This window comes from Aotus nancymaae, unplaced genomic scaffold (assembly GCF_030222135.1).
Source record: "Aotus nancymaae isolate 86718 unplaced genomic scaffold, 86718_ANA_hifiasm-v0.15.2.pri h1tg000097l, whole genome shotgun sequence".
In the NCBI taxonomy this organism is placed as follows: Eukaryota; Metazoa; Chordata; class Mammalia; order Primates; family Aotidae; genus Aotus; species Aotus nancymaae.
This window is the reverse complement of record NW_026988512.1, coordinates 1,499,314-1,513,776: the sequence shown is the minus strand read 5'-3', so window position 1 is coordinate 1,513,776 and position 14,463 is coordinate 1,499,314. Positions and strand designations below refer to the sequence as shown.

Below are 14,463 nucleotides of genomic sequence, written 5' to 3'. Positions count from 1 at the left end.
TAACTATTTTCTGCAAGCTGTTACGTTGTCTTATTCTTGGAACTGTGGAATTCAGAGGAAATTAGAAGCTCAGAGCAGTTCTGCCATCGCAAAGCAGCAAACATCGAGGCCCGGGAGGTCATAGATAAGGACAGTTTAGAAGTCCAGGGTTTGTCTCTCCTGACCCCCCTGCCCTTCTTCTGAAGGTCTGGGTCTCTTTTTGTTTTTGGAAGGAATGCCAAGATCTCGGGCACAGACTCTCTTTCTAGTCCATAGGAGATATTCTTAGCTGCTGAGCTGCATTTGAGAGTCCTAGCCTCTCATTAACTCGAGCTCACACTTCCTCCTCCACCTTCCCAAGGGCCCATCAGCCTCTGCAGTTGATTTGCTGCTGAGCCACAGGATTTCTCAGAGCACAGGGCTGCTGCGAGTTCTGCACAATCAGAGTAGCTGCTGCGAGTTCTGCACAATCAGAGTAGAAAGAAGGTGAGCTGAGCTTGATTCATTTCCTTGCAGAGTTAAGAAATCGTTGTGCATTCCTATTTTTAGTTAATGAAAAGAATTAGAGTTTTCCACCTTTCCTAAGTATCTAGTAAACTGTAAATCCTAAGCGCTACCTGCGCAGGAGAGCTGAAGTTAGATTGCAGCAAAGCAAACAGGGAAGATGCCCAGAGCCGGTCGCCTCCCTTTCCATCTGTGCCACCTCTCTCTGAGTTTGTGCTGCCCTCTCGGTTTCTTCTCTTATTCTAGCTTCCCTGTCTCTAGGCAAGAGCCACGTTTGCAAAGGAGATCAGGTGTGATTTTCCTCTAGGGTGACGGCAGTTGCTTCAGCTCTGCCTGGCTTCTGATTCATTAGATGCCAAGATCATGTATTTTTAGCAGACCTTTCCCACCAAGTGGCCTCTGGGGAGCCATAAACTATCTGGGTTAGAAAGAGGCTGCAGGTGGTGTGGCCCCGCAGAATGAGAGGCCTGCCCTCCGGAAGAGGCGTCCCCCATCAGCGGGTTTCCATGTGGGCTGAGGGCTGTTCTCTTAGGGTGTTTGATTGCACTCCGGGGTTTTCATCCTGGAATAATACCAGAACTCCAGTAAAGGTCATGCCTCACGGGTCCTTTACAAATAGGACAGATGCCCAGCTACTTAGAAGGCTGAGGTGGGAGGATGGCTTGAGCCCAGGAGTTCAAGACCAGCCTGAGCAACATTTAAGACCTTGTCCTACAGAATAAATACATAATTTTAAAATTAAAAATTAAAAAACAAATTAGCCAGCTGTGACCCTGCACCTGTATTCCCAGCTACTCAGGAGGATCTCTTGAGCCCAGGACTTCGAGGCTGCAGTGAGCTGTGATCTCCCCTGTGAATAGCCTCAGTACTCCAGCCTGGGCAACATAGCAAGACCCCACATCTAAAAGAAAGGAAAAAAAAACCAGGACAGAGAGATGTGATTATAACTTCATACTGACTGTGATTCCCAAGATGCATAGAAGCCCCCTGGGCCACCTGTCCGCTACTCAGACCCCAGAATAACCGCCACGACATCACTCCTCTACTCCAGCAGTCTCTGCAGCTCACCACCACTCCTCTTACCTTCCATTAAAAAAATTTTTTAGTAGTTCCAAATCTATAGAAAAGTTACAAGAACCATACAGAGAATTCCTGCACCTCCACGTCTGCATCCTCTATGCACGTTCTCCTGCACTTCCTGTCCCTGTCCATCTGTCTAAAACGTAGGACGTATGTGACGTGATTCTGCACATCCCCAGACAGTCCAGTGTACACGACCCAAAAGCAACGGCACTTTCCCACGTGCCCATCCCACGTGCCTCCCAGACTGGAAATCAACGTTGATGCAATGCAACCATCCAAGCCACAGACTCCATCAGGATTTTGCCAACTGTCTCGTCTCTACAATTTCTCCCTCTCTCTCTGTGCCTCCTTCCCCCACATCTCCCCACCCCTTCCTCTTCTTTCCTCCCCTCCCTTTCCCGCTTCCCTCCCTCCTTTCCTCCCTCTCTCTCTATCTCTCTGTCTGCTTTCTCTCTCTGTCTCTGCTCCCCTCCACCTTTTTCTCTCTCTCTCTCTCTCTCTTTCTCTGTTTCAGAAATCTCTCCAGGAAGATATTTTGCATTTAGTTGTCACGTCTGGTCAGCCTCCTTCCATCTGGAATAGGCCCTCAGCACGTCTCTCATGTGTTTGGCTGTTTTCCATGCTGTAGTTTGAGCCTCAGCTGTCTGTCTGATGCTGCCTCATGGCCAGACGGGGGCATTGCATGCTGCACAGGAATACCATGGAAATCATGCTCCCTCCCCACTCCTGGGGGTGTTCCTCTACAAGTAAAGTTGGTGTCGGCCTTGTTTTTCTACTGTAAGATTTTCCCTTTGTAATTGATCAGTATTTTGTTGGGGGAGGAAAATATTTCAGTATAAAGGGCTCCATTGATGGGAATCCATTGATGACGTCTGCCTGTGTCAACTATTGCTGTGATGGCTCCAGAGACTGATTCCCCATTTCCATCACGTCTTCTACATTTTTTTTAGCTGGCGTTCTACTGAAGGATGAGCTTTTTCTTCGCCCCCAATTCATTTATTTTTTTCTTATTTGTTTAGATCTGTTTAGACTCATGGATTCCTCTTCCAGTTGCTGGGTTTCAACCTGATACTCCCGTTACTTATTTTAATGGTCAAGTCTAAGCTGGGCCTGTAGGAACCCTTCCCATCAGTTGGCTTCTTCATGCTTTGACAGGTCCTCATCATTCCTTGAGCATTTTCCTACTTTCTGGCACAAGGTGCCCCAGGATCGTTTTGTACTGGCCCCGCCCCAGCCCCGCTCAGCTCTTCTCCAAGGAGCTCTGGTTCCTGTTAGTGGAGACGGCACTTAGACACCAGGGTCCGGTCCCCGATGTGCCCATTGCTCCGGGTTGTCATATGTTGGCGTGCACACGTGCGTGCATACACGTGTCTGTTAACTACGTCTACAGCTGTCTACGTATATCTACTTTAAGAATCAATGAGATCACGCCAATATTTCCGGTTCCAGCCCAGTGCTCAGAATCCTTTCTAGCCTTTCCTCTTCCCATGGTGTACAGCCTTTAGACAGCAGGAGGCCTGAATGCTGCTGATGCCCGTCCTCCTCAGTGTAGTCGCCGACTCGTCTGCTCAGTGTGACAGCCTCCCAACCACTCCATTAGCTGTCCTCTTCCTCAGAGCCCAGCTGCCCAGGCCCCGCAGGGCACCACTCTGCTCACTGCCCTCTAAGGCCGACATCTCCCAGCTGGGTGGGGAGGGAGGGAGAAGGACGAGAAGGGAAGAGGGGAAAGCACCCATTCAGCTTTGATTTCATTTCTGTTTCAGTTGAAAATTTCATGTAGGCGATTCGAGGAAAGAAACCAAAACTTATATTGCTCCAGTAGTTTTTTTCATCTGTCTTAGTTCATTTCCTCTTCTAGCCGAACCGTCGTGCTCCTTCCCTTCCCATCACCCGCTCTGCCCTCCGTGCTTCCGTGGTCTTCGCCTTCTTTTCTTCCCTACTCTCGCTTTTATTCTCATCAGTTTCAGAAGTTGGAGTAGGAGTGGCTCTCACTCCAGGCCTTCTCCTCTCTGTAACCCCAGTTCAGGTTCTTATCTCCTGTTCTGCTGCAGGGCTGCAGACCTGCAAATGTAATATACTATGTTGTGGTCTCACTCTACAAATAAGGACCAATAATAGAGCAAAGCCAGAGGTCGCACACATACAGGCGAGGTCGCACGCGTACAGGCGAGGTCGCACGCGTACAGGCGAGGTTGCACGCGTACAGGCGAGGTCAGACACGTACAGGCGAGGTCGCACGCGTACAGGCGAGGTCAGACACATACAGGCGAGGTCGCACGCGTACAGGCGAGGTTGCACGCGTACAGGCGAGGTTGCACGCGTACAGGCGAGGTCAGACACGTACAGGCGAGGTTGCACGCGTACAGGCGAGGTCGCACGCGTACAGGCGAGGTCGCACGCGTACAGGCGAGGTCAGACACATACAGGCGAGGTCGCACGCGTACAGGCGAGGTCGCACGCGTACAGGCGAGGTCGCACGCGTACAGGCGAGGTCATACACATACAGGCGAGGTAGCACGCGTACAGGCGAGGTCGCACGCGTACAGGCGAGGTCACACACGTACAGGCGAGGTCGCACACGTACAGGCGAGGTCATACACATACAGGCGAGGTAGCACGCGTACAGGCGAGGTCGCACGCGTACAGGCGAGGTCATACACGTACAGGCGAGGTAGCACGCGTACAGGCGAGGTAGCACGCGTACAGGCGAGGTAGCACGCGTACAGGCGAGGTCGCACGGGTACAGGCGAGGTCGCACACGTACAGGCGAGGTCGCACACGTACAGGCGAGGTCGCACGCGTACAGGCGAGGTCAGACACATACAGGCGAGGTCAGACACATACAGGCGAGATCGCACGCGTACAGGCGAGGTCGCACGCGTACAGGCGAGGTCACGCATACAGGCGAGGTCGCACGCGTACAGGCGAGGTCACGCATGAAGGCGAGGTCACACGCGTACAGGCTAGCTGCTATTCGGGGAATTAAGCTTCTGTGACATCGAGTATAATACTTGCTTGTTTATGACAAACTCAACAGAGAATCCAGATTGAATAGGAAAGTGGGATATGAAATACATCCCACTAACCTAGGATATGAAGTAGAAGCGCCCACTATGTAGACACCTTCCTCCTCATCACAGGCAAGATCTTCTGATGCATCTTTACTGCCTGCATGGGTAAAGGTAAAAGCATCTAGGCGTTTCTTTCCCTACCTTTCATTTGATGGACTCCTTGGTGTCTCTGCCACTACATCAGGCCTATTCCTTCCAGGACTGCAGTGCTCTCCAGCCCCGTAACATCTTCCCCTGGCCAGTGCTCCCTTGCCTCTGGGCCTGGCTCGATCCGTCATTGGATAGCAGCTGCTGACGCATGCAAAGGTTGTGCTTCCTGAGTGTTACATGAACCTGTTGCATAGGTTCTCTGGAAGCACAACCCGAAGAAAGGGAATGGGGGACTGAGCAGTGAGTTTCAGGAGGTTGGGGTGAGGAGGTCCTCAGTCACGGGACACAGCTAAAGCTGCCTGCTCCACAGAGACAGGGCCAGCCTTGTGCACGGGTGAAATAAACAGCTCTGTGGAAAGGAGGTGTGAGGGCTGTGTGTCCTCATGGGAATGTAGGCATTCGCTTTTGAGATGTTCTTGAAGTTGGCAAACATGCAAGATCTCAGGGCACCAAGGCCTTTCTATTTCAGACTATTCCCCTTCTCTTGACAGGAAGAGTTAAATTTCTCATGTCTCCTGTATTCACACATTCAGAAATCAATTAGTGCATTTGGGGCAATCAGAAGAATAATTTAAAGAGAACAAATGCCTGGAATTGTGTATTTTGCCAACGGAATTTTTCACAGTTGATGTAAGAAAATACTCCAAATTGAATCATTCAGGTTGAATTTGACTTTCTTCTTCTTCTTAAAAATGTTAAAAGAAACAGCCTGGCTGGGGTCTCTCCCCGCCCATCACACAGATCGCTTCTCAGAAGGATCCCGTCAGTCTCAACTGACGTTTCACCCAGAAGGAGCAAAGGCAGACGCAGAACTCCAGGTGCGTGTGCTTGGCGTGAACATTTTTGCCAAAAAGAGCCTTAAAAGGTTATCTGCTGTGTTAGGACCACGTGGAAGGAGAACATATGGGGCCGGCTGCCTTGAAGGCTCAGTACCGGGAGTCTGCAGGATGTAGAAGGCTGCAGAGAGCATGGCTCCTACTCCGATGCTGAGGAAAAGCTCAATAATCTACACAACAATCGTTTTTTTCCTGAACCCATCTCATGCCTGCCTGAGGTAGTGAGGCAGCTGAGTAAACGGAATTTCAAACAGAGGCAAGGCCCTCTAAGAAGCAGGCCACGTAAATCACTTCAGTTTTGGCAGTGGTCAGGAAAGAGAGGTGTCTACGATACAAGCTAAAATCTTTTCTTCTTCTTTTTTTTTTTCTTAGATAGTCTTACTTCCTCACTCAGACTTAAGGGCAGTGGTGCAATCATAGCTCACTGCAGCCTTGAACTGCTAAGCTCAAGGGATCCTCCCACCTCAGCCTCCTAAAGTGCTGGGATTACAGTCCACCACATCCAGCCACCAAACTCTTGAAAGTTCTCGAAGGCAAAGTGTGGGCTGGTGTGTCTGGCGCAGGCTTTTCTCCACGGGCCCCCCCATGAGAGGTATTTGGATACATCAGGAGGTGTGCAGAAGGTGACTGGTGGCCGTGCAGGCAGGGATGGAGGGAGGCACAGACACAAAGCTTTCACCGCTTCTCCAGACCCTTCCCTCGTGTGAAGCAAAAACAGACCCTCTCACCTTTATTTTTATTTTTGAAATTGTGGTAACATTTATTCCCAGAATAGAACAGACCTCCCCTCCCCCACCCCCATGGGGCACTCAGAGGAGGGAAGCCCAGGTCTGGGTAGAGTGGGCTGGAAGCTCCACCCTCTGTAAATGCGACTCCCAGGCCCCCATGGGTACATGAGGTGAACAAGGCAATTGCTCTTCCCCACCCACCCAGCATCCTCACCTGCCCTGTCCTCCTCCTGGGGACCAGAGATCCCTGCATGGCCAGGAGCCAGCCCAGCCCACCTGTAAGAGCAGGCCTGTTGACCCAGTGCTGTCGGGGTATGGGAGGCAGTGCCTGGTCCCAGGCTGAAACCCACAGGTCTACCACTTGGGCCTGGTTTGCACCTGTATCCCAGGGGACATGGTTGAGCAAAGATCCCTGTGTCAGCCCCAGAGGCCTGAGCTGGCTTATTCCAGCACTCGCTGCACCCCCAACTCAGGAACCCTAATTTGAAGTAGACATTGAGGGGTGGTGGTTACATGAATGTGTATATAGAGCGCGCACGTACAGAGATACAGCAGTCCTTAGACCGTAGACCTAGGGGAGGAATGGAAACAAACCGCCTCAGCCAAGGGAGGGGTAGGAAACATTCCCGCCAACGACTGCTGCTGCAGGGAAGGTACGAGCAGCCACCCTGGGACTCCCAGGGGATGGGCTGGAGACTGTCTTGGAACTGGGATTCTACACTGATAAGAAGTGGGCGGCCGGGCACGGTGGCTCACATCTGTAATCCCAGCACTTTGTGAGGACGAGGTGGGTGGACCACCTGAGTTCAGGAGTTCGAGACCAGCCTGGCCAACATGGTGAAGCCCTGTCTCTGCTAAAAATACAAAAAAATTAGACAGGCGTGGTGGCAGACACTTGTAATCTTGTAATCTCAGCTACTTGGCTGAAGCAGGAGAATCGCTTGAGCTTGGGAGGTGGAGGTTGCAATGAACCAAGATTATGCCACTGCACTCCAGCCTGGGCAATGAGAGTGAAACTCTGTATATATATACAAAAAAGCAGGGGTTGTCTACTGCTGAGGGAGAAGCAAGAAGCTCACACCCAAGACCCATGCAAGTGAGACAGGTTTTCCTGCCACAGAGAAGAGGGAAGGATTGCTAAACATGGAAAAGAAATCCCACCTTAGAGGGCCAGATGTACAGAGCTGGCCTAAGACTGAAGCTGGACCATAACAAAAGAGAACATGCTTGTTCCTGCCAGCCTAATATGTTGTAATAAGGAAGAGCAGGCCACTGCTGGGAGAAGGGTAGGAGCATGGAGAAAGACCCCATTTGAGGCACAGGCATACAGGATGGCTGAAAGCTGAGGAAGGTCAGGAACACATACAGAAATAAGCCCTGGAACCCCCGCTCTAATGCAAAGCTCAAGAAAACAGCAGTCAACCTTTATAGGAATGTGAAGGCTGTGGTGCACTGAAAGTAACAACAAAATTCAAACTCACATCAACCCCTGAGATTGACTCAGCCTCCTCACCCCCATGCTGACAACTTTGCAGAAGAAGAGGCATGCCCATTTCCAACCATAAATACTATTTACCTCGGTCTCTACTGCTCTTCTATGCATGATGTCTGGCACACTAAAAATTATCACACACCAAAAAAAAAAAAAAAATGAACTATTGTCAAGAGACAAACTAATAAACAAAACCAGACCCAGAGATGATCACAATGTTGGATGTTGGAAGTATTAGATAGACTTTAAAATAACTATGATTAATATGTTAGAGGATCTAGTGGGAAAAGTGGATAACATTCCTAAGTAGATGGAAAATTTCAGCAGAGAGGTGGAAACTATAAGAAAAAGTCCAATGAAATGCTGAAAGCAAAAGACACTTTCTCAGAAATGAAGAATTTATTCAACAGGTTCATCAGTAGACTGGACATAGCTGAAGAGAGAATCAAAGGACTTGAGGATAAGCCAATAGAAGTTATTCAAATTGAAACAAAAGAGAGAAAAGGGGCTGGGGGACAAACCAAAACAGAGCAGCCAAGAGCTATGGGACAACATCAACTGGTCTAATACACATGTAATTGGAGCCGCAGAAGGCAGCGTCTGTAGGAAGAGAACTCTAGAGTTCTCTTTTTTCCTCTAGGGAAAGCCATATGGTTAAAAAAAATGGCCAAAGTAGTTACTGCTTTTCTCCCCAGTTTCTAATTTAGTGAAATCATTTACTCTTATATTCTTCCACTTCCTTCTTGCTTATCTTCTACACCCTGTTATTTGAGAGAAGAAATATGTGATTTGCCCACAACCTCAAATCCCTGTTAACAATCTGTCTGCCGTTTGGCTTCAAGAAAGATGGCTGTGAAGGTGAAATGGAGTCGCCAAAAAGATTCAAAGCAAGACTCAGCAAGCTGCCTTTTACTTTTAGGAACCAAGCTAACTTAAACTTGATTTAGCTAAAATAAAACACGATTCTCAGTTTTGAAGAGGTGGTAAATTATAGTTCATCTATGTCCATAGTTACAGCTAAGAACAAATAGCTCACATAATTTGCACTCCTCCTCCTCCTTCTCATTTGAGCAATGAAAAATCTGCTTAAAGAAAAAGGAAGTATTAAATACGATATTTATCCATGAAATGCTCTTTTGGATATCAGAAGTGGTCTCCCATATAAACTAGTTATGCATTTAGTAAGACGGCTGTACAAGCTCCTTTGTGTATGTGTGCAGGGGGTTCGTTTTCACTCATTCAGCAGCTTCAGCTGCTAGATGGTGGTGACTTGTGGGTATCACCACCTTCGGTAGGTAGATGTAGCCATCTACCTACTGAGATCAATTGCTGGAGGAGAGGGGCTGCTGGGGTCTGGATGTTTGTGCGTCTCTTGTATCCAAATGCTTGGGGAAGGGAAGAGAAGGGCACTTGCTGAGAGAGCTGGGAGCATATTTTAGCTTATGGGCTTAGAATCTAAACTCAGATGGAGCTTCTCCTCTTGCTGTTGTTAATGAACTTGCAACTCTGTCTTCGTGCAGGCGGGCTCCTCCGCCTTGAAAAGCCCTCTGCCAAGCTTTCTGGGTCTTCTTGACAAAGCAACTCCTTTCTCCTCTGTGCCACCTCTACCCCTTTACATGCCATCTGGGGTCTTTTTCACATAATTTTGCATTTATTTTTTATGCATCTGTGTTCCCTACAAAACTGAGTTCTTCAAGGGAAACGATTTGTGTTTTATTTCTAGCACAGGGTCAGGCACAGACTGGGTTCTCAAGAAATATTTGTTGAGTTGGGTTAAGTAATTGCTCAGCGTTTGGTAGAGCAGTGTCCACACCTGTGGCTGAGACATGTGCTTACCACAGCCCCATCCCCTTGTGGTTTTGATAGGCATCGCATTCCCATGCATCTGTCTCATGAACTGTGCCCAGTGGGGTTTGATTCGGTGGACCGGCTGAGAACAGGGGATTCAGATCCCCACAGTAATAGACTTGGATGTGATTTACAGTGACGATGTTAAAGACAAATTTACAATAAAGTGAGAAAACCTTTTTTAAAAATCATAAAGAAGAAGGAGGTCACTGAGCCAGGATCTGGGAGGGAGGGAGAGTTCAGATCGGCGAGAGACAGGTCTACTCAGGCAGTTCCTTGCATGGCGAGGGTCCTCACCCTCTGCCCTTTTTGAGGGAGGCATGGGACCCAGGGGGAGAAGAAAGGGGTTTTCTGCTGATCAGGGCGATGAATAAAATCCTAGAGATCAATTGCCAAGGTCACAACCAGATTGATTTGTTAGCACTAAGTTTCCTGGAGACCAGAAAAGGGAAAATATGCTTTCATCATCTGATAAAAGGAAACAGACATTTTGGGCTTTTTTTTTTTGTTTTGAGACGGGATCTCTCTGTCACCCAGGCTGGAACTCAGTGGTGTGATCTCAGCTGGCTGCAACCTTGTCCTCCTGGGTTCAAACAGTTCTCCTGCCTCAGCCTCCTGAGTAGCTGGGACTACAGGCGCGTATTACCACGCCCAGCTAATTTTTGTATTTTTAGTAGAGATGGAGTTTCACCATGTTGGCTAGGCTGGTCTCCAACTCCTGCCCTCAAGCGATCTGCCTGCTTGGGTTTCCAAAGTGCTTGGATTACAGACGTGAGCCACCATGCCCAGCCAGTTATCACAGTAGTTTCAAGGAGGAAGAAAACCAAAACTCCCTTTTTCTTGGGAAATCCAGGTTGGTCCTGTGTGTGGCTGTGCCCTAGAGAGGCTGTGTGGCCCCCGCGAATCATTTGGCTACTCTGGGCCTCGACTTCCTCAGCTGCAGATGAAAGGGTGGAGCTCAGGGACCTCTAATATCCCTTCGGAGTCCAGCATTCTCTGCTTAGACGGTGCATCTAGAACCCCTCTGGATTGAGATCCTGACATTGGCCTCAAAGAGCAGGGAACAGCCATCCCAGAGCATTAGCGGCAAGCATTAGCTATTTTCTTTCCAGGCTTGCTGCTTTTGCGGCTTTGAAGCATTCGGAACCCACAAATGCTCATCAGAGTGACTGCGCCGCTCAAGCAAGCACTAAAACCCCAGCCGTCAGCACCAAGTCAAGGCTGGCTGCCGCTGCGAGTCAGCTTCCCGCAATAAGCAGCCTGTGGCAGCTGACGGGCTGTCACTCCAGCCGCGCCCACAGCCAAAAGCACCACCCCAGTTCCCAAGCAATCACAGGGTGTCCGCTCTCAGCTCCAGGAAGCTTCTAGACAAGGCTGTCGCTGGGTAGGAAGAGCACTTGAAGAAATGCTATGTACTGCCTGAAAAAGCTCCCCTGCTCTGAGAGGGAGCACGAACTTCTTCCTGCCAACCCACCCCAAAAAGATTTGCAAGATGCAGAAGCGAGAGGGGCTCCCGGCTCCCAGCACACTGGCCACTCGACAAACTGCTGTGCAGTGAATTTGTGTCTCGCAGATCGAGTGGAGAGAAATTGGTTTCTGCCTGCCCAATGCTCTCTCCCGCTCTCCTGGATTCCCATCTGGCCCCAAGCACTTTCTCCCTCTCTATTACCCAGACTGGCTCCGACCTAGCTTTCTCTGATAAACTCATTCACACCAGGTGAGAAGGATCCACACAGCTTTGGAATCTTCACTGAATGGTGTGCAAAATCTGCAGGAGGAAGAAATCTAGTGGCTAATGGTCATTTTCAGGCATTTGCATGAGGAAATATTTGGTGAACCGCCCCCTCTTCCCTGCACACACATACCCTGGCAAGGCTGGCTGTGCCGATAGGCAAAGATTTGGCCAAGTGTGCTCATTGGCTGCTTGGGGTGCAGGGCTGGCCTGATCTAAATAGGAGGTAGGTAACGTTCCCTTTACAGCCCCTCTCTCATTTCTCAAACATCCGAGGCACCTGCTATATTTGCTCTGTCCAAGGCCCCCACATAAAAGAATCGTGACTTTGGGTGACTTTCCTCTGCTAGTTATGGCAAAGCAATATGCCTAATCTGTGAATGGGCTAATGCACTCCCACTCCCAGGCAGAATACTTGTGTTTGGACAAGAACCTCCTGAAAATGATGCCCTGACACAATGGGAGAGCTGGAATTTCAGGAACGCAGGGTGGGGCTGCGGAGAGATTTGAGGACATGTGAGTCAGGGACCCCGCACATCACACCTGCAGAAGCCAAGCCCTCCGTCTAGGTGGCAAGGATCTGTTTCATGAGCTAGAGTCTGCAGCGGCTCTGAGGCCTCCCCTGGAAACGAACATGCTAGAATAGAATTAATCAAAACAGGAGGCCGGGCGGAGGAGCAAGAGCGGAGGGGAAAATTGCTGGCAGGGGAGGAGGACGGGAACACAGTAAAAAAGCAGCGGGTGGAGTTTGCTCGCTGATAAAATCATTTATGTGTGGAGCCAAGATCGACTCATCCGTTGGAATTGAAATTTTGCTCCTTCATGTTGTCAGAAGTATTTGTGGCTCCAAGGAGCAGTCCCCCCAGCCTGGGTGACACGGCCAGAAAGTTTCAAGACCTTTCAAGGCAAGGATCAGAACACCAGGAAGTGTGAGTGATAAATAAAACTTGAACTTGGCTGCTTTCCATAAGGCACAGCGGCAGCTTCACCAGATGCAGCTGGAACTGTAATTGGTTAAATTGTAATTGGTTCTGCTCTTGTGGGCTAATGGTCGGGTGGGGGAAATGTGTTTTGTTTCCTTTTGCTTTTCCTAAAGCTTAACTGTGAGGCAGGCTGCTTTGTTCACCTTTGAAATGGTGGGATGGCAAAGGGGCTATTTGTTTTATTTTTATTTTTATTTTTGAGACAGGGTATGGCCCTGTCACCCTGATCACAACCTGGGTGACAGGGCCAGACCCTGTGTGAGGGCAGTGGTGCGATCACAGCTCACCATAACCTCAAACTCCTGGGCTCAGGTGATTCTCCCACTTCAGCCCCCCGAGTAGCTGGGACCACAGGCACACACCACCACACCTGGCTACTTTTGTGGGTTTTGTTTTGTGGTAGAGATGGGGTTTCACCATGTTGCCCAGGTTGGGCTCAAATCCTGGGCTCAAGCAACCAGCCTGCTTCAGCCTCCCAAAGTGTAGGGTCCAGCCCTACAGGGTCCTTGCAAGCCCTCTCTACTGGTGTGGAGATGAGAAACTATAGAAATAAAAGACAAGAAATGGAGATAGAGAAAAGAGAGTTTGGGCCCAGGTGTCCACTGCCAACCAAAGTGCGCAGTCCGCGGCAGGGGCCCCGAGTGCCTGGACGCTCTGACTTTTGCTGAGTACAAAGCTGGGGGCAGGGTAGGTAGGGTGTGGCATTGGTGGTCAGTGATAGGGTCAAGTACATCACGTGTCATAGGGATGGGGGCCCAAGGCTTTCTAGTAGCTGAGATAAGGTAAGGAGCATAATGTGTCAGCACTTTTCCATACTTGTCAAGAAAGAACAAAGACATTAAGATTTATATTACTTTGGCCGGGTGGGGTGGCTCACGTCTGTAATCTCAGCACTTTGGGAGGCCAAGGCGGGTGGATCACGAGGTCAAGAGATCGAGACCATCCTGGTCAACATGGTGAAACCCCGTCTCTACTAAAAATACAAAAATTAGCCAGGTGTGGTGGCACGCACCTGTGGTCCCAGCTACTCAGGAGGCTGAGGAAGAAGAATCGCTTGAACCAAGGAGGCGGAGGTTGCAGTGAGCCAAGATTGCGCCACTGCACTCCAGCCTGGCGACAGAGCAAGACTCCATCTCAAAAAAAAAAAAAAAAAAAGATGTATGTTACGTACAGAAGCGGAACATGAGAGTGAACATGGAACGTGACCGCTGAAGCACAGCATCACATGAGACAATTAAGCCCCTGGATGTCTGTGGATCTCCCTGACAGCCGTCAGGCCTACCGCAAGAGCTCAGAGGAGTGGAGTTTTCTCCTGACTCCCCTGAGGAAGGAGACGTTTCGGTCATCTTGGACGTCTCCTTCCCTAACTGGCTAATCGGTGGGCGCTTTCCCAGTGCTGGCACTGCCGCACAGCCCAGGAACCTCCAGCAGCCCTTACACGGGCGGGCGGGGTGCGCGTGACAGAGGGCTTAAAGCATCTTGCCTTAGGGTCATTCCTTTCACAGTGTCACCCCAGGTTCACACTTCGAGACCTAAGAGGCGTTAGTAAAAGAATTAGAATCACCTATGAATAGCTAGGATCTCCTATGAATAACTAATAACTAATACGGTTGTATTTCTAGTTACTTTCTTCTTCATTGTTTATATGGAAATAGGCTGTAGGGGTCTCCCCGCTACGCCAAAGTGCTGCAGTTACAGCCATGAGCCACTGCGCTGGGCCAAAGGGGCTTTTTTTTTTTTTTTGAGACGGAGTTTCGCTCTTGTTACCCAGGCTGGAGTGCAATGGCGTGATCTCGGCTCACCGCAACCTCCGCCTCCTGGGTTCAGGCAATTCTCCTGCCTCAGCCTCCCGAGTAGCTGGGATCACAGGCATGCGCCACCATGCCCAGCTAATTCTTTGTATTTTTAGTAGAGACAGGGTTTCACCATGTTGACCAGGATGGTCTCGATCTCTTGACCTCGTGATCCACCCGCCTCGGCCTCCCAAAGTGCTGGGGGCTATTTTTATACTGATTTTTCTATTGAGAAAATCTGACAGCTGGGTGGTTGGTGATACT

The 14,463-nt window shown here is 49.7% G+C and overlaps 1 protein-coding gene across 2 annotated transcripts in view; it reads left to right on the top strand.

The window, feature by feature from the left end:
* The window catches only part of ANK1 (ankyrin 1), a 244,079-nt gene that overhangs the window by 146,381 nt on the left and 83,235 nt on the right, over positions 1–14,463 (top strand). The window lies entirely within an intron of this gene.